Below are 20,922 nucleotides of genomic sequence, written 5' to 3'. Positions count from 1 at the left end.
CCAGCGTTGAAATTGTCGGGCGATTTAAAAAAAAAAAACACAGAACGGCCATCGGAACGATTCTTCAGCAATAGCTAGCACTCCGACAAAATATAATCCAGGACGATGTAAGAGAAAATCGCGTTTTAACCCCCCCCCCCCCCTCAAACGCGCCAAAATCGCGTACACGGCCAGTGGCAGAACTGCAGCGCTGCAGAAGGTAAGTATTGTAATATACCTACTGGATAAAACATCTGCAGCTCTTTCTGATACAATGAACAGCAGATGCTGGTTTATACCAAGGATAAACACAAAGTGCAGGAGTAACTCAGCAAGTCAGGCAGTATTTCTGGAGGAAAAGGATGGGTGACGTTTTGGGTCAGTACCCATCTTCAGACAGGTTTTAACCCATCAGAAGAAGGGTCCGGACCTGAAACATCACCCATCCTTTCTCTCCAGAGATGCTGCTGGACCCGCTGAGTTACTCCAGCATTTTGTGTCTATCCTCTATCTGTACACTGTGGATGGCTTGATTGTAATCATGTATAGTCTTTTCACTGGCTGCATAGCACGCAACAAAAAGCTTTTCACTGTACCTTTGCACACTTGATAATGAACTAAACTAAACTATCCTGTCCACCTAGCCTAGCACCTCCTGTCCTCTCAATAGCAAATCTGTGGCTCTCACATTGTCCTCATTTGTCACCTCTCAACCCTCAGAACTAAAGCAGATGTAAATCATGGTTGATTCTGCAGGACCACCCAAGAAGAAATGTACACTCTTGTACACCATCGCACATTCTAAATTCCTAGCACATCAGGTGCAGTGAGAATGACGGAAGGAAATTGCTAACTTTCTTCATTAAAAAAATAAATCAATAAATCTCTCAACTTTCCTTTATGATTAATTTTGCATTGAAATGTAATCATGTGGCACACAAGACTTCTGCTGCACAATCCAATTTATGGGCACATATGCTTTCCTTAGTTCTGTTTCAGTTAACACAAATATTCAAATTCAGTACCTTAAAATATACTTCAAGATTTACACCTGACTTGTTAAACCAGATTATAAAACAATAAAATATGGAGCCTTAAAGATAGGGTGCAATGTTAATTGATCCTCATTTGTCTTAGTAACTCTGACAGTCATGATAAGTGAGTCAACATGTTTGAACGATATTGCACAGAAAGAGACTTTGTGAATTGTATTTAAATTAGGCCCTGTGCCATTTATATTGCAGGCAGTTAAATTGTCCTTATGTCTGATAATAGGTTCTGTTATGAAGTACTGTCACAACAGATTTCAAAGAATAAAATTGAGTTATTCAGCTCCTCGTGCTACTGAAATGAAGCAAACACATACTTCACTGGCAGATAATTCCAAATCTAACTATGGGACCCCTATGGAGATGTAATGTGAATGCATGAATTGACAATCACCCTAATCTATTTATTCCAATTAATATTATATCAAAGCGGTCATATGAGTAAATGTTATCGTTAAGATTCTTGATTTACTCATAAAGGTCTGATTAATAACACATAATCCTCCAAATTTTTTGGCACCTCCAACAGGATCCAACCACGAGCCACATTTTCCAATCTCCACCCCTTTCCACCTTCCACAGAGACCGTTCCCTCCATGACTCCATGGTTAACTCATCCCTTCCGACCCAAACCATCCCCTAACCAGGTGCCTTCCCCTGCAAACGCAGAAGATGCACCACCTGTCCGCTATACCTCTGTCCAGAGACCCCAACAGTCCTTTCAGGTTAGGCAGAGGTTCACTTGCACCCCCTCCAACCTCACCATCTCTATCCATTGTTCAAGATGTGACGTCTTATACATTGGCGAGACCAAACTCAGACTGGGCGATCGTTTCGCAGAACACTACAAAAGACAATAGACAATAGGTACAGGAGAAGGCCATTTGGCCCTTTGAGTCAGCACCGCCATTCAAAATTATCATGGCTGACCATCCACAATCAGTACCTCATTCCTGCCTTCTCGCCATATCCCCTGACTCCGCTATCTTTAAGAGCTCTATCTAACTTTTTCGTGAAAGCATCCAGAGAATTGGCCTCCACTGCCTTCTGAGGCAGAGAATTCCACATATTCACAACTCTCTGGGTGAAAAAGTTTTTCCTCGTCTCCATTCTTAATGGCCTACCCCTTATTCGTAAACTGTGGCACCTGGTGCTGGATTCCTCTAACATCAGAAACATGTTTCCTACCACTAGCATGTCCAATCCCTTAATAATCTTGTTCAAAAGGGAACTGCAGATGCTGGAATATCGAAGGTACACAAAATTGCTGGGGAAACTCAGCGGGTGCAGCAGCATCTATGGAGCGAAGGAAATAGGCGACGTTTCGGGCCGAAACCCTTCTTCAGACTCTGAAGTCTGAAGAAGGGTTTTGGCCCGAAACGTCGCCTCTTTCCTTCGCTCCATAGATGCTGCTGCACCCGATGAGTTTCCCCAGCAATTTTGTGTACCCTTAATAATCTTATATGTTTCAATAAGATATCCTCTCATCCTTCTAAATTCCACAGTGAACCTATTGAACCTATGCTGCACTCTCTCAATAGCAATAATGTCCTTCCTCAAATTTGGAGACCAAAACTTTACGCAATGCTCCAGATGTGGTCTCACAGGGGCCCGGTACAATTGCAGAAGGACTTCTTTGCTCCTATACTCAACTCCTCTTGTTATGAAGGCCAAAATGCCATTTGCTTTCTTCACTGCCTGCTGTACCTCCATGCTTACCTTCAGTGACTGATGAACAAGGACCCTCAGATCTTGTTGTACTTCCCCTTTTCCCAACTGCCACCATTCAGATAATAATCTGCCTTCCTGTTTTTGCCACCAAATTGGATAAACTCACATTTATCTACATCAAACTGCATCTGCCATGCATCTGCCCACTCACCCAACCTGTCCAAATCACCCTGCTCCCTCAAAGCATCCTCATCACAATTTACACTGCCACCCAGCTTTGTATCATCTGCAAATTTTCCACTGTTACTTTTAATCCCTTCATCTAAATCATTAATGTATATTGTAAATAGCTGCGGTCCCAGCACCGAGCCTTGCAGTACACCAGTCATTGAAAGTGGGCATGCAGGTGCAGCAGGCAGTGAAGAAAGCGAATGGTATGTTAGCTTTCATAGCAAAAGGATTTGAGTATAGGAGCAGGGAGGTTCTACTGCAGTTGTACAGGGTCTTGGTGAGACCACACCTGGAGTATTGCGTACAGTTTTGGTCTCCAAATCTGAGGAAGGACATTATTGCCATAGAGGGAGTGCAGAGAAGGTTCACCAGACTGATTCCTGGGATGTCAGGACTGTCTTATGAAGAAAGACTGGATAGACTTGGTTTATACTCTCTAGAATTTAGGAGATTGAGAGGGGATCTTATAGAAACTTACAAAATTCTTAAGGGGTTGGACAGGCTAGATGCAGGAAGATTGCTCCCGATGTTGGGGAAGTCCAGGACAAGGGGTCACAGCTTAAGGATAAGGGGGCAATCCTTTAAAACCGAGATGAGAAGAACTTTTTTCACACAGAGAGTGGTGAATCTTTGAAACTCTCTGCCACAGAGGGTAGTCGAGGCCAGTTCATTGGCTATATTTAAGAGGGAGTTAGATGTGGCCCTTGTGGCTAAGGGGATCAGAGGGTATGGAGAGAAGGCAGGTACGGGATACTGAGTTGGATGATCAGCCATGATCATATTGAATGGCGGTGCAGGCTCGAAGGGCCGAATTGGCTACTCCTGCACCTAATTTCTATGTTTCTATGTTTACACCAATTGTCACCACCTGCCATTCTGAAAGGGACCCGTTAATCCCTACTCTTTGTTTCCTGTACGCCAACCAATTTTCTATCCATGTCAGTACCCTACCCCCAATACCATGTGCTCTAATTTTGCCCACTAATCTCCTATGTGGGACCTTATCAAATGCTTTCTGAAAGTCCAGGTACACTACATCCACTGGCTCTCCCTTGTCCATTTTCCTAGTTACATCCTCAAAAAATTCCAGAAGATTAGTCAAGCATAATTTCTCCTTGGTAAATCCATGCTGACTCGGACCAATCCTGTTACTGCTATCCAAATGTGCCACTATTTCATCTTTTATAATTGACTCCAGCATCTTCCCCACCACTGATGTCAAGCTAACTGGTCTATAATTCCCTGTTTTCTCTCTCCCGCCTTTCTTAAAAAGTGGGATAACATTAGCTACCCTCCAATCCACAGGAACTGATCCTGAATCTATAGAACATTGGAAAATGATCACCAATGCGTCCACGATTTCTAGAGCCACTTCCTTAAGTACCCTGGGATGCAGACCATCAGGTCCGGGGGATTTATCAGCCTTCAGTCACATCAGTCTACGCAACACCATTTCCTGCCGAATGTGGATTTCCTACAGTTCCCCCGTCACCCTAGATCCTCTGGCAGGGAGATTGTTTGTGTCTTCCTTAGTGAAGACGGTTCCAAAGTACCTGTTCAACTCATCTGCCATTTCCTTGTTCCCCATAATAAATTCACCTGTTTCAGTCTTCAAGCATCCAACATTGGTCTTAACTAATTTTTTCCTCTTCACATATCTAAAGAAGCTTTTACTATCCTGCTTTATATTCTTGGCTAGCTTAACTTCGTACCTCATATTTTTTTCCCGTGTATTGCCTTTTTAGTTATCTTCTGTTGCTCTTTAGAAGTTTCCCAATCCTCTGATTTTCCGTTCATCTTTGCTACGTTATACTTCTTCTCTTTTATTTTTATACTGTCCCTGATTTCCCTTATCAGCCACGGTTGCCTCTTACACCCCTTAGATTCTTTCTTCCTCTTTGGAATGAACTGATCCTGCACCTTCCGTATTATTCCCAGAAATACCTGCCATTGGTGTTCCACTGTCATCCCTGCTAGGGTATCAATCCAGTCAACTTTGGCCAGCTCCTCCCTCATGGCTCCATAGTCCCCTTTGTTCAACTGTAACACTGACACTTCCGATTTTCCCTTCTCCCTCTCAAATTGTGGATTAAAACATTATATTATGGCCACTAACTCCTAATGGCTCCTTTACCTTGAGTTACTGCCTTCTCCCTGGTAGGCTCCAATACAAGCTGTTCTAATAATCCATCATGGAGGCACACCACAAACTCCCTTTCTTGGGGTCCAGCACCAACCTGATTTTCCCAATCTACCTGCATGTTGAAATCTCCCATAACAACTGTAGCATTGCCTTTACGACTAGCCAATTTTAACTTTAGATTCAACTTGTACCTTATATCCAGGCTACTGTTTCGAGGCCTGCAGATAACTCTTATTGAAACATATAAGATTGTTCAGGGTTTGGACACACTGGAGGCAGGAAACATGTTCCTGATGTTGGGGGAGTCCAGAACCAGGGGCCACAGATTAAGAATAAGGAGAAAGCCATTCAGAACGGATACGAGGAAACATTTTTCTCACAGAGAGTGGTGAGTCTGTGGAATTCTCTGCTTCAGAGGGCGGTGGAGGCAGGTTCTCTGGATGCCTTCAAGAGAGAGCTAGATAGGGCTCTTAAAAATAGCGGAGTCAGGGGTTATGGGGAGAAGGCAGGAACGGGGTACTGATTTGGGATGATCAGCCATGAAGGGCTCGAAGGGCCAAATGGCCTACTCCTGCACCTATTGTCTATTATATATTATCTATTATAACAAGAGGATTTCAGTATAGGAGTAAAGAGGTTCTTCTGCAGTTGTATAGGGCATTGGTGAGACTACATCTGGAGTATTGTGTACAGTTTTGGTCTATAATTTAAAGAAGGACATCCTTGTGATTGAGGCAGTGCAGCATAGGTTCACGAGATTGATCTCTGGGATGGCGGGACTGTCATATGAGGAAAGATTGAAAAGACTAGGCTTGTATTCACTGGAGTTTAGAAGGATGAGGGGGGATCTTATGGAAACATATAAAATTATAAAAGGACTGGACAAGCTAGATGCAGGAAAAATGTTCCCAATGATGGGCGAGTCCAGAACCAGGGGCCACAGTCTTAGAATAAAGGGGAAGCCATTTAAGACTGAGGTGAGAAAAAAACGTTTTCATCAAGAGAGTTGTGAATTTGTGGAATTCCCTGCCACAGAGGGCAGTGGAGGCCAAGTCACTGGATGGATTTAAGAGAGAGTTAGGTAGAGCTCTAGGGGCTAGTGGAATCAAGGAATATGGGGAGAAGGCAGGCACGGGTTATTGATTGGGGACGATCAGCCATGATCACAATGAATGACGGTGCTGGCTCGAAGGGCCGAATGGCCTCCTCCTGCACCTATTTTCTATGTTTCTATGTTTTGTATGTAACTCCCATTAGGGTCTCTTCACCCTTACAATTCCTCAGTTCTATCCATACTGACTATATCTCCTGATTCTATGTCACCACTCGCAAGGGACTGAATTTCATTCCTCACCAACAGAGCTACCCCACCCCCTCTGGCCACCTGTCTGTCTTTTCGATAGGATGTATACCCTTGAATATTCAGTTCCCAGCCCTGGTCCACTTGCAGTCCTGACCCAGTAATTCCCGTAACATCATACTTGCCGATTTCTAACTGAGCCTCAAGCTCATCCATTTTATTCCTTATACTTTGTTCATTCATATATGATACTTTTAATTCATTATGCCCGTCACATTTCACATCGATTCCTATTTCACTTGGCCATACTCTCCTATCCTTTCCTGAGCATTCTGCCCCGTTAATTCTGGTGTCTTTCTTAACTTTTCTTATTCTCTCTTTCCCTTGAACTCCATCCTTATATGTCCAGTTGGTCTTCCCCCCTCCCCACCCGTGTAGAGGGTGGCAAACCTGCCTGCCAGAATGCTGATCCCCCTCTTGTTAAGGTGCAACCCGTCCTTTTTGTACCATTCACCATTCCCCTAAAAAAGATCCCAGTGGTCTAAGAATCTAAATCCCTGCCTCCCGCACCAGCTCCTCAGCCACACATTCAGATCCCCTATTTCCCTGTTCCTGCCCTCACAAGCACGAGCAACTGGAAGCAAATCGGAGATAACCACCCTCGAGGTCCTGCTTTTCAGCCTTCCTCCGAGTTCTCTGAAGTCACGCCGCAGAATGTCTTTCCTCTTCCTCCCGACATCATTTGTGCCGACATGCACTACCATTTCCGGCTGCTCACCTTCACCCTTGAGGATGCCCTGCAATCGATCCGTGACGTCCTGGATCCTGGCACCAGGGAGGCAATCCTTGAATCCATACTTGAATCCCGTCCTGTTGCCGCAGAAACCCGGCTGTAACTCATGATGGAGTCCCTGACTACCACAGTTCTGCCTGACATCCGTCTCTTCAGTTTTGCCTCAGCACCACATTTTGACTCGCAGACCCGTCCCCCGCTCCTGTCCCGTCAGCTTCCAAGGGGGTGAACCTGTTTTCAAGAGCTACATCCCCTGGGGTCTCCTGTACTCCAAGCTTCCTTCCCTTCCCCTTCGTCACCCACCTTGTCTCTTCGGGTATCTTCAATGTAACGATCTTACTGTAGGCCCTTCCCAGGAAACTCTTGATTTCCCTGATGATCCTGAAGTCGTCAGGTTCCTTCTCCAGTGCCCCAACATGGTCCTTCAGAAGCTGAACACACTTACCACAGTTGTAGCAGCCAGAGGCTCCATCAGTGTCCTTGACCTCCCACATCCTGCAAGCCTCACACTAAATCAGCTTACCCATCATATCTTCACTCAGCCCACCTAAACTAACCTGCTCTCCTGGTTGCCGGACACTTTAATTCTCCTCCCCATTCCTACACAGACCTTCCTGTCCTCGGTCTCCTCCATTGTCAGAGTGATGCTAAATGTAAATTGGAGGAACAGCATCTCATTTTTCACTTGGGCATCTTCCAGCCCAGTGGTATGAATATTGATGTTTCTCACTTCAGGTAGCCCCGGCATTCCCTCACTTTCTATTCCTCCCCCACCCAAGTCGCACTAGCTTCTCATTTTCACCCCACAAACAGCCTGTTTCCTTTAGCATCTTTTATCATCTTTACTTTTTTTGCCTATCTCTCATACATTGTTTTTTATCTCTCCACATCACTGTCTATATCTCTCATTTCCCTTATCCCTAACAAATCTGAAGAAGAGTCTCATCCTGAAACGTCACCCATTACTTCTCTCTAGAGATGCGACCTGTCCCGTTGAGTTACTTCAGCTTTTTGTGTCTATCTCCCATGAATAACTCATTCACTAACTTTTTAGAGAAACAAAATATCTTGACTTTGCAAAATAATTTTTGCTTATATTATAAAAATGGACACACGTTCTCTCCTTTTTTTATTCTATCTAAATATTCTGTCATCTTATACAATCTCCTCTCAATGTTCTGTGCTCCAAAGAAGAAAATTCACAGCTTTTCCAGCCTTACCTTCAAGCCATAAAACTACGCACAGCAGATTTTAATTTTAGATGACCAATCAGCAAGCCAAGCGTGCTCTTTCCATTTTTAACTCAAAATACAATGAAGGTCCTTTGTCCTCAAATGAAATGGGATTCAGAATCATAGCTTATCTGCGAGAATTGCACAAGGCAGGAAATTTGACTGACGTGTCATGTCTTGATATTTCTAAATGCATATCACACGCTTGTCGCGTGGGATGCGTATGGAACAATTTAATTCCTCTTGCAATAGGAAAACTGGGTCATGTGTGTCCACATCAAGCAAATTGTTTCAGTCAGTTGACAGAATTGGTCATTTGTGCTCTGTTCAAAATGTACGAACCAAAACAGGATTCTCTTCAAAACAGTCCACACTTCACTTCAGCGATTGGCAAGGGTTCATCAAGAGACACGCAGCATTGCCTCTGTAATGTGCTATGAGGAAATCTATCTCCATTATAGTGAAGGGCGATGGAGCAGCGCAAGGCACAGGACACATTACCAAAATACCAATGTATTTGATGAAAGGAAGGGAAAGGTGGCTTAGCAACTTTCTCTCGAGGTGTTAACATAACCTATCCATAAAGCGCCTGCTTTCAAACAGGGTCAACAAAAAAGAGAACGCTGTTTTAATTGAGGGGATACACCAAAAGAAGCTTTGATCCACTAAAACGGCATTGATCCACTGAAAAATGCACTAATCCATCTCACATTAACCTATATCAGCATTTGACTGTGACTTTCATGGCAGTGGTGATACTCGATTGAAGATTTCTAATGCATGATCAGCATCAAATGATTACTTCAAATGAAATTTATCGTCAATTCATTTACATTAAAAACCTTTCATCCTAGTTTATACCCTTTTTGAATAACTTCCAACTAAGCCCACCAGATCACACAGTATCTCCAATGTGATCGCTGAGGAGCTAGTGGAAGGGTGCTCCTTGTCACTTGATAATGTACAATATTTCTAAAAAAATCCAATAAATTAATGCCCATTATACTAGTGCAAAGCAAAAATCCGAAGTTCCCAGTGCAACCAAAGACAGTGCATCAAAGTTCATAGTTGCTGAGGTTCACACTGATAGTGGTGTGCTGGTGAAGAAATCAAGGATCCAGTTACATAGGGATGAGCAGAAATTCAGTTCTCTAAGTTTGATAAAGGTTTGGGGAGGATGATGGTGTTGAACACCAAGCTGTGGTGGATGAACAATCACCTTACCTACATATTCTTATTGTCCAAATGATTGAATGCAGTATGGAGAGCCAGTGAGATTGCATTCTCTGTTGATCTCTTGTGGAGGTAGGCAAATTGTAGAGAGTTCAGGTCCTTACCAAGGTTGGAGTTAATATACGATATAATACAATACAATACAATATCCTTTATTGTCATTCAAACAATAGTTTGAACAAAATAGAGAGAGTACAGAGGAGATTTACTAGAATGTTGCCTGGGTTTCAGCAACTAAGTTACAGAGAAAGGTTGAACAAGTTAGGGCTTTATTCTTTGGAGCACAGAAGGTTAAGGGGGGACTTGATAGAGGTTTTTAAAATGATGAGAGGGATAGACAGAGTTGACGTGGAAAAGCTTTTCCCACTGAGAGTAGGGAAGATTCAAACAAGGGGACATGACTTGAGAATTAAGGGACTGAAGTTTAGGGGTAACATGAGGGGGAACTTCTTTACTCAGAGAGTGGTAGCTGTGTGGAATGAGCTTCCAGTGAAGGTGGTGGAGGCAGGTTCGTTTTTATCATTTAAAAATAAATTGGATAGTTATATGGATGGGAAAGGAATGGAGGGTTATGGTCTGAGCGCAGGTATATGGGACTAGGGGAGACTATGTGTTCGGCACGGACTAGAGGGGTCGAGATGGCCTGTTTCCGTGCTGTAATTGTTATATGTTATAAAATTGCATACCTTGCAGTCATGACAAAAAAAGCAACAAAACACAGAATGAACACAGTTTAACACAAACATCCATCACAGTGAGTCTCCAGGCACCTCCTCACTGTGAATGAAGGCAAAAAGTCTTATCTCTTCCTTGCTTGTTCTCCCGCTGCGACGAGACGATTGAGGCTCTCGATGTTGAGGCCCCAGATGTTGGTGATGGTAAGTCCCGCGGCTGATTCCACGCTCTGCGAACGAGCCGATTCAAACTCCGCGACCCGGGGCGAACAAAGCTGCCACCCTCTAGTCCAGCAGACAAAGCTGTTGTTGCAGGAGCTCCCGAGAATCGGTCACCAACCTGGGACTTGCGAGCTCCCGATGTTGCCGTCTACTGCGCCCGCGGCCGAAGCCTCCGAAGCTCCGAAGTCGGGTCACAGCCACAGCGCCACTACAGCCTCCAAAGTCAGCCAGCGCTGTGATGGTGAGTCCACAGGCTCTGCCACCAGAGCCTCAAGGTCGATTGCAGTTGGAGGCAGCCAGTTTAGGCCTCAGCGCAGACGGAGACGGAGAAGGACAGGGAAAAGGTCGCATCCCCGTTGAAGGACGAGGTTTAAAAAAAGCTTCACCCCAACCCATACACAACTAAAAATAAACTAAAACATACATCAAACAAGACAAAAGAAAACACAAAAAAGGAAAAGACATACGGACTGCAGGCGAGCCGCAGCTGCTTAGCAGCGCCGCCACTTCCGCTGAGTGGCGGAATAAAGAATAAAGAATAAAACTTTATTCTTCCATGGAGGGAAATAGGTCTGCCAACAGTCACAACACACAAAAAGGTATATGAAAAACTTGAAATTAAAAAGTGAAAACAAAACGAAAAAGTAAAGCGACTGCTGGCTGGCTGCCGTGTGCACATCGCCTATTGGATATGTGTCATAACTAACTTCACAAAGCACTTTACCATGGACGTAAGTGCCACCAGTCATTGAGGCATATCACTTTGTTCATCTTGGGAATCAGTATTGTTGATGCCCTTTTAAAGCAGATGTCCTTTTAAAGCAAACTTTAGCAATTAGAGGCTGAAGATGTCCCCACATCCCTAAGCTGGTAAATCTAAGCGGATTTTAAAGAACATGACCAGGCGCACCATCGGTCCAGACACTTTCCGAGGATTCATCCTCAAGAAGGGTCTTCTGATGTCGGCTTTGATGAGTGAAATTACAATGTCTGGGGCTAATGGAGCCCAAGAGGGTGCATTGAGCGTTGTAGGAGGTCTTGGTGTGCAAGCCCTGCCACAGCTGCCAAACGTACAACTTATCCTCCAGTTTAGAGCAAAACTATCTCTTTGCCTTATCAATGTGTTGTCATTGTCCCCATGTGCATACATGTTTACATACATATGTACACAGGTTTGTGTCACATGCTGCTATACTCTTTAGTGTGTGTGTGTGTGTGTGTGTGTGTGTGTGTGTGTGTGTGTGTGTGTGTGTGTGTGTGTGTGTGTGTGTGTGTGTGTGTGTGTGTGTGTGTTGTATCCTTGCATGAGCGTGTGTATATGTTGTGTACACATGGTTTGTGTATATGTATGTGGATATATAAAACTTTGAAAAGTGCTTCTTTTTTGAGGACTCTTTTTTGAGACAGTGCCTCCTATAGATTCCTCCGATGGTAGAGAGATCTGTACTTGTGAGCAATTTTTAACATTTTCTTTCACCTCCTTTGATCCTGGGAATTCAAGTTATCAAGCCAGGCCGTGATGCAACCAGTCAGTGTGCTCTCCACTGTGTACCCATAGAAGTTTAATAGAGTATTCGGTGACATATCAAACTTCTTCAGTCAGTAAGGATGTAAAGGAGTTGATGACATTTATTTGTGATTGCATCAATGTGCTGGGTCCAGGACAGATTTTCAAAGAAACGGACGCAAGGAACTTAAAGTTATTGCCTCTCCATTACCCTCCCATTGAAGAAGACAGTTTCATGGATCCCCCGTTTTGCATTCCTTAGTCGATTTCATGTTGAGACCAAGATTATTATTCTGGCATCATTCAATCTCCCTTCCATACTCTGACTCATCATTCCCCATTATTCGTCCAGCAATGGATTATCAGGTTTAATCAGTAATTATCAGAACCCATGCAGATTGGAAAATAACAACATACCACACAGACCAAAGGTGCCATCAGTATTGCACTAGGATTATAAAACACTAGTGGAGCTGCTGCCTCGGAGCACCAGCAAACCTGGCTCGATCCTGACCTTGAGTGCTGTCTGTGTGGAGTTTGCACCTTCTCCCGGTGACTGTGTGGATTTCCTCTGGGTGCTCCTGTTTCCTCCCACACCACAAAGACACGCGGGTCACTGTTAATTGCCCTGAGTGGGATAACATAGAACTAGCATGAATGGGTGATCGATGGTGACTGAATGGCCAGTTTCCATGCTGTATTTTCCAAATAAAAAATATATCAGTCTACTCTCTCCAACATTTATCGGTGTGGGTTTTAGCAGTGGTTTAGTATTCTTATTTAAGAACAATTCAGTTTCCAAGCAATTCAAGCAATGCAGTTTAGTGTAGCATTTTTCCCACCCAAAGATGAAAGATATTTCTCATTACACGTAGATTTGTAAATACACATTAGATTCAGACACATTTTGTGACTTGGAATGAACTTGGATTTGTGACTACACGTGGATTTTGGCATGCTTTGTGATTTGTGAATTCACATGGATTATTATTAGCTACACAGCTGTGTGTGGTGAATTTTGATAGAGCTTGGTCTGATAAAGTGGAGCATTGCTGAGGTTTTATATTTTCTGGCCCACTTCAATCATCATCTGGAGACTAAAAGTGCTCAGATTTTTGAATGGATGTCTGCAGGCAGTCTTTTGCTGGGTGTCATTTGACTGTGTGAAAGGATAAGTCACTCAGGTAACATTCCTCGACTTTGCTGCAACCTGTTTATTATTATCGGTTTCATGTCCCAATTAAAATCATGGCCACGGGAATGTTTGTTTGCCGTATCATTAGCAGTGATATCCAGGTTACAGCATCCTGAATTACTCCTAGAACAGCAGGCAGTGACACATACTCCCTTGTTTCGACCAGAGAGGGAGAACAGATTTAAATACATTGGTTGAGGAGACAGAACCTGGTCATTTGGTAAACGTGAATATGAAGGAGCAGGTGCGGTGGCATTGGGGGAACTAAAACCATTGGGCTGAAGCCAAGCCCAACAAATAAGCAAAGAGGATTCAGACCTAGAGGGTCGCCTCTGGGCGTAAATTGGTTTTTGAACATTAGTAATTCATCCATTAATTTGAGAGTGTACTGATAGCCTGTGAGGGCATCTGGGGATGATGCCTCAACTGGGATTGAATAAAAGCCTATCTCATTAAAATGCATTCTGCAGCAGACTTACTTCATTTTAGCCCTGGCTCTGCATCTACTACAGCCCCCACAAATGCTCAATGAATCTGAATCCAAATCTACAAAAATTTGTATCCAATATTCTTTTTTTATGTTGTGCAATCAGTGCGATACTACAGGTGAACAAAGCTCAATAACTTCATTTCCCTTCAGTGATTAGACACAGATATTAGGATATAGTTATAAATATATATGATTATTTCACCTGGAGTGACCCCCAGATCTACATCCTCAATCATCTTGCCCAAGTGACACTTACATGGCCAATGACTTACAGGCTGAGGCAACTGAACAATAAGTACCATGGTCCTGTTAGTTACTGAATCATCTATGCCGCCGCCCCCCCCCCCCCCCCCCCAATTATTATACAACTTTCAACCTCAGAGGTTGCTGTAGATAATAGCAATAATTAATGTTTTTCTCTTCCCAATGGGATAACTCTTCAAAGGAACATACAGTTAAGTAGAAGCCACTTCCTGTACAATTCACCAAGGAAATTAATTTAGGCAAATACATTGAAGATGCCCAACTTATGTGCCAGCAGGATTAAAAATGTTTGATATTATTAGTACTGTGAGCTGTTTTGGAATATATAGATAACTGTTTTGGAATATATAGGAGAACTGGAAAAAAGTTAAGAACAAGCTGAAAGAAGGTATGAGGAAAATACGGTCAAAGATTATTTACAGACATAGAGAATACAGGCAAAATGTCAGCAATATCTAAAAGAGGAAATGAAAAAAAAATTGGGCTGTTCACTCAGCACTGTTCACTCAACAATATTCAAAACAATATGTTTAATCAGAAAACCAAAGCCTGTAATGAAAATCCTATTTTGTAAAAATGAAACTTAGCTGCAACAGGATTGGCAGTTAACTGTTAAAGGATTAATTTAGGATTCAGTTAGGAATTAAAGAGAAAAGGAGAAGATGAGATGGAGTAACAATACAATGTGAAGATAATATATTGACTGTAGAATAAATTATTGAGGCCCAGACTAACAATGTAGAAAAATAGTTCAAATCCCAACACAATAACTGGGAAATTTAAATTCAGTTAATTAAATAACATAATTTAATTGAATAAAAGCCTATCTCATTAATACTGCAGTGTGATGCAGAAGGTAGCAAGAAATTGTAATCAATTTAAAATAATGGTATCATACATTTTTTAAAGTTTATTAACAGTATGCGATGTGTTTAATTAACATTGTTAGAAACTACTGACAATGGCTAGTGTGTTCTACAGTTTAATTAAAACTGGTTTACTGTGGAGATTTATCACGTGACAGTAAGTTACTTGATGAAGACCAAAAGTAGTTTTTCCACCGATAGGGAGAGCTGGAGACTCTCCTAGTGGTAGCATGCTAGAGTCAGTTATTAAAGATGGGATAGCAGCACATTTGGAAAGTGGGGAAATCATTGGACAAAGTCAGCATGGATTTACGAAAGGTAAGTCATGTCTGACGAATCTTATAGAATTTTTTGAGGATGTAACTAGTAGAGTGGATCAGGGAGAACCAGTGGATGTGTTATATCTGGACTTTCAGAAGGCTTTCGACAAGGTCCCACATAAGAGATTAGTATACAAACTTAAAGCACACAGTATTGGGGGTCCAGTATTGATGTGGATAGAGAACTGGCTGGCAAACAGGAAGCAAAGAGTAGGAGTAAACGGGTCCTTTTCAGAATGGCAGGCAGTGACTAGTGGGGTACCGCAAGGCTCAGTGCTGGGACCCCAACTATTTACAATATATATTAATGATTTGGACGAGGGAATTGAATGCAACATCTCCAAGTTTGCGGATGACACGAAGCTGGGGGGCAGTGTTAGCTGTGAGGAGGATGCTAGGAGGCTGCAAGGTGACTTGGATAGGCTGGGTGAGTGGGCAAATGCATGGCAGATGCAGTATAATGTGGATACATGTGAGGTTATCCACTTTGGTGGCAAAAACAGGAAAGTAGACTATTATCTAAATGGTGGCCGATTAGGAAAAGGGGAGATGCAACGAGACCTGGGTGTCATGGTACACCAGTCATTGAAAGTAGGCAAAGGTACACAAAAATGCTGGAGAAACTCAGCGGGTGCAGCAGCAACTATGGAGCGAAGGAAATAGGTGATGTTTCGGTCCGAAACCCTTCTTCAGACAGACAAACAAATTGAAAGTAGGCATTCAGGTGCAGCAGGCAGTGAAGTAAGCGAATGGTATGTTAGCATTCATAGCAAAAGGATTTGAGTATAGGAGCAGGGAGGTTCTACTGCAGTTGTACAGGGTATTGTTGAGGCCACACCTGGAGTAATGTGTACAGTTTTGGTCTCCAAATCTGAGGAAAGACATTCTTGCCATAGAGGGAGTACAGAGAAGGTTCACCAGACTGATTCCTGGGATGTCAGGACTTTCATATGAAGAAAGACTGGATAGACTCGGCTTGTACTCGCTAGAATTTAGAAGATCGAGGGGGGATCGTATAGAAACTTACAAAATTCTTAAGGGGTTGGACAGGCTAGATGCAGGAAGATTGTTCCCGATATTGGGGAAGTCCACGACAAGGAGTTCACAGTTTAAGGATAAAGGGGAAATCATTTAGGACCGAGATGAGAAAAACATTTTTCACACAGAGAGTGGTGAATCTCTGGAACTATCTGCCACAGAAGGTAGTTGAGGCCAGTTCATTGCCTGCAGCGGCCTCTGCAGTCCGTCTGCGTTTTTATTATTTTATGTCTATGTGTTAATGTAGTTTTTGTTATTTTTGTTGGGGTATGTGTGTGGGGGGGTGGGGGTGGTGTGGGGGGGAGGGGGAAACTTTTAAATCTCTCCCTGCACGGGAGACCCGACCTTTTCTTTGTCGGGTCTCCGTTGTCGTTGGGGCTGCAACGAGGAGCGGCCTCCAACAGGAAAACCGGGGGCTCCAGTGCCGACACTCACCTCACCGTCGCGGAGCTGGCCGAGTCCAGAGCGGGTGGAGCTGTGGTGGACGCTGCTGCGGCCCGACCCCCGGAGATTCGGTGGCTGCAACTGCGGGTTTGGCGGACGGCACCGGGAGCCCGCGGGTCCCTGGAGGGAGACCGCTTTTCGGGGCTTCCGCAACGGCGACTTCTCCCGCCCGAGTTGCGAGGTTGAAGAGCTCCTGGAGCGGGGCCTTACAGCACCGCCCCGCGCGGCTTGGAATGGCGGCGGGCTGCGAGCGCGCACCGGGGGCTCTAACACCAAGACCCGGTGCGCGAACTTGCATTACCCGGCGTGGTTTAATGGCCACGGGACAATTCGCCATCGCCCGCCGGGGGCTTTGACTTTGACTCTGACATGGGGGGGGAGAGTGCAGTGGAGAGATAAGTTTTTTTGGCCTTCCATCACAGCAATGTGATGGATGTTTATGTAAAATATGTTGTGTCTTGGGTCTATTTGTTGTAATGTATGGCTGCAGAAACGGCATTTCGTTTGGACCTCACGGGGTCCAAATGACAATAAATTGAATTGAATTGTATTGTATTCATTGGCTATATTTAAGAGGGAGTTAGATGTGGCCCTTGTGGCTAAAGGGATCCGGGGGTATGGAGAGAAGGCAGGTACAGGATACTGAGTTGGATGATCAGCCATGATCATATTGAATGGCGGTGCAGGCTCGAAGGGCCGAATGGCCTACTCCTGCACCTATTTTCTATGTTTCTATGTTTCCATGCTGTAAGGTTGTAACGTTGTTTGCTCCCTTAACTTTAAACTTCTTGCTTACCACTCTTTCAATGTTACTTGTTATTACTTGATTTCAAGACACGGTCTAACATTTTAAAAAGTGTTGATAACACTTTCATATGCTTCAATCATGTAAAGGATGGAGACAAGAGCAAAAAAATCTTCTCCAAGGAAGGAGCGTGGGGAAGGCCTCTGACTCTGGTACCTTAGAAGCAATATCGAAAATGAACGGAGAAATGAACACAAGATTCTGTGGTTTGGAAGAAATTATGAAAGGAATTTCGAGCAAATTGAAGGAAGTTCAAGACAAGCTGATTACAAGATGAATCTTGTGAACAGAAGGAACAAATTGATAACTTGCGAACCTTGAGCCAGGAAAGAGATTTGAAGACTGAAATAGTGGAACGGAAAATAAATGAAAATACTCGGGCACTTGAGCAATACAAGACTAAAAACCTGGATCTGGAAAACAGAAGCCGTCGACTGAATCAGCAAATTGTTGGTTTGCCTGAAGGTCAAGAAGGGAATAATGTTATAAAATATGTCTCTAAAATGATAAAGGAGACTTTCAACATTGAGCAGTATGAAAATCTTCCAATTTTGGACAACGCATACAGAGTCAGGAAGAAAGCTGGTCTCAAAGATAAACCAAGACATCTGATCGTTCGGTTTCACTTTCTGCAGATGAAGGAGAATATCCTCCGAGCAGCAAAAAAGTTGGGCATGGTTGAATATAAAGGATGCAAGTTTTGGTTTGTTCCTGATTACAGCCGTGAGCTTATGGGATTGAGAATGTCTTTCCATAATGTAATGTCTGAGTTGTTTAAGAAGCAGCTGCGCCCTGCCTCGCTCTATCCAGCTAGACTGCGTATAAGATTCTCTAATGGTAACAACCGATTTTTTAACAATCTGCAAGAAGCTTCCAGCTTTCTGGAGGCTTATGGGGCTGAAGCCGTGAAGGGGAGTTATTGATAGTCGACTGAGTTACAATCGGAGATTGTTATTGTTCCTATTTTGACAATATATCGTTCTGTAATTGATTAAGAATTTAACTGGATGAGTTATTTTCTAATTACTTTTTAGAATTTTAGTATGATGGTATCAAACCATAACTTTTACGTTCTCTAAGATACTGTTAATTTAATGTAATGGTATTATATATTAACTTTTAAGATCTTCTTTGTTAGCTCTTCTATTTTTAAAATGTCCACCGAAGGATTTTCCCCTGTCTTTAGACAAACAAAGTGAAGCAGTTCTTGTTTTTCATAGTTTGCACGTATTTTGACCTTGGATAAACAATATGAAGTAGTTCTTGTTTTTCACAATAAGCATGTACTTTTTAACCTTTATATTAACTTGTTTTGGCTATTGAATGGTAAATATACCTTATTTTTATGTTGGGACCTGTCATTAGGAGCGATGGGGATAGGGGAGGAATTAGGTAGTGTACTGACTGTCTACTGGTCAGTTTTGGGCTTTGCATGGGTGGGGACTTTTGCTTTTAGTTTAGTTTTTTCTATCTGGGCAGAATTTGAACTACAATAATGTCTGAAATATCATCACTTCTGGCTCTGCCTTAGATTTTTCTCCTTTCAGTATCATGAACTGCTATGGCCTACGAAATTAACCCTTTAAATTCCACATGATTTTTACAAATTAATTGATTAGTAGGACTGGGTGTTACAATCCCTAAGATTTCACTACAATTTACATTCTTGGGTATGACCACTAGGTGAATTTGCTAACAATCAGACACATCTTCAGTTGTGTACCTCAACGTCACTGGGTGTTTCGGCCTTTTATCACGAGACACCCTCAGTCGGGGCAGGCCCACCCCACGTTGATCAGACCTGGGTGTGTGTCTTAATGTTAGCCTCGAGATGGTCACGTGGCAGCCCAGACAGCATCTTTCCTCTTCAGCCACAGCCAGTGACTGCTCCATTCGGCGGCATTGGCAAGTTCTTTTATTGCCCTCCTTTGTGCCTGCCCTTTGACTCCTACTTCCCTCAGGAGCCTTGCGGTGGAACTGGCTACAAAGCCCCTGCACCCCACCTCCACTGGACACACCCTTACACTCCAACCACTCTCCTCTGTCTCTGCTGCAAGGTTTGAATATCAAAGCTTTTTCCTATCATAAGCCTTGTCCACAGCCTCCTCCCATGGGACCGTCAGCTCAATGATGAAAACACACCGACGAGTTGGACCAGAGAACGAGGTCTGGTCGCAGGTTGGTAACTGCGATTTCAACTGGGAACGGAAGCCTCAGGCCTAGGTCAACACGCATTTCCCAGTCCCTGGCTGCGTTCAGTGGGCATGAGTTGAGAGGCGAGGGGTTAGTCCTCCGTTTCTCTCCTTCCCGGATGAAGGATGGTATTTGCGGGAATGTTATCTGGGCATTGATAGGCATGGTGTTGGTGGTAACTCTCTTGCACTCGAGCTCAGCGGCCAAACACCTCAGCACCTGGTTGTGTCGCCAGGTGTATCTGCCTTGTGTTAGGCAGGTCTTACAACCGACCAGGATGTGCTTGAGGTTTGCTGGAACTGCACACAGGGTGCAGGCTGGATCCTCTCACAGCCAAAGATTTAGGTTTGTGGGAGAGGGAAGGAGGTCATATGTGGCTCTGATAATGAAGCTCAACTTATTTGACTCCATGGTCCACAGCTCTCTCCATGTGATCTTCCTCCTCTCAACGCCATCCCACTTCATCCAGCAGCCTTGTTTGGCTTGGGATATGGCTTTGGCACACCTGGCTGCTTCTTCCTGGTGGTGCACCTCCTCCACCACCAGGTGCCGACGTTCAGCTGGAGTAGCCTTTTGCCAGGTAAGTTTCATTGCTCCCAGGCAAAAGCCCCCTCAGCCTTGTTGGACATGGCCTACTATGTCCTGGTGTTGGAGGGCGGTTTTGCATCCAGTACCACTGCTGCTGGAGTTCATTTCTTCCCTGTTGCTAGGTTTGGAGCGACACCTCTTATTATTGTGTCCTGGGATTCTGTTAGTGTCATGTCCAGCCTCACTTTGGCACATTTGTATTCCTCCACCAGGCTTGAGACTGGCAGTGAGAGGGCTCCATGCCCATAGAGCCGTATGCTGCTGAGGCATCTCTGTAGCCCAAGCCACTTCCTCACTTGTGAGTTCACCAGTCCCTCCAGCTGGTTGACATGGGATAAAGTGACCTTGTAGATGGTAATTGGCCACATGAGTCGGGGCAGTAGGCACCAAACCTTCAGCTTCCCTGGTAGAGCAGTGTTGTTGATTTGCTTGAGGCCACCGATTGTATTCTGCCTGAGTTGTTCCACCTGCTCTGCATCCTTGAGGTATGCGGTGTACCATCGCCCGAAGCTTTTGACAGGCTTCTCCAGGACAGTTGGTATTGTCTCGTTATCAGGGCCGGATTTACGTATAAGCTAGACAAGCTTAAGCTTAGGGCCTCGAGATCTAGGGGGGGCCTATGCTCGCTGCACCAAGGAGTGTTAAACTTTTGAGATAGTGGCGTTGTTATAAACCCTACCATCGG

Source organism: Amblyraja radiata, chromosome 1 (assembly GCF_010909765.2).
Source record: "Amblyraja radiata isolate CabotCenter1 chromosome 1, sAmbRad1.1.pri, whole genome shotgun sequence".
NCBI classification, from domain to species: domain Eukaryota; kingdom Metazoa; phylum Chordata; class Chondrichthyes; order Rajiformes; family Rajidae; genus Amblyraja; species Amblyraja radiata.
This window is presented reverse-complemented; position numbering follows the sequence as displayed.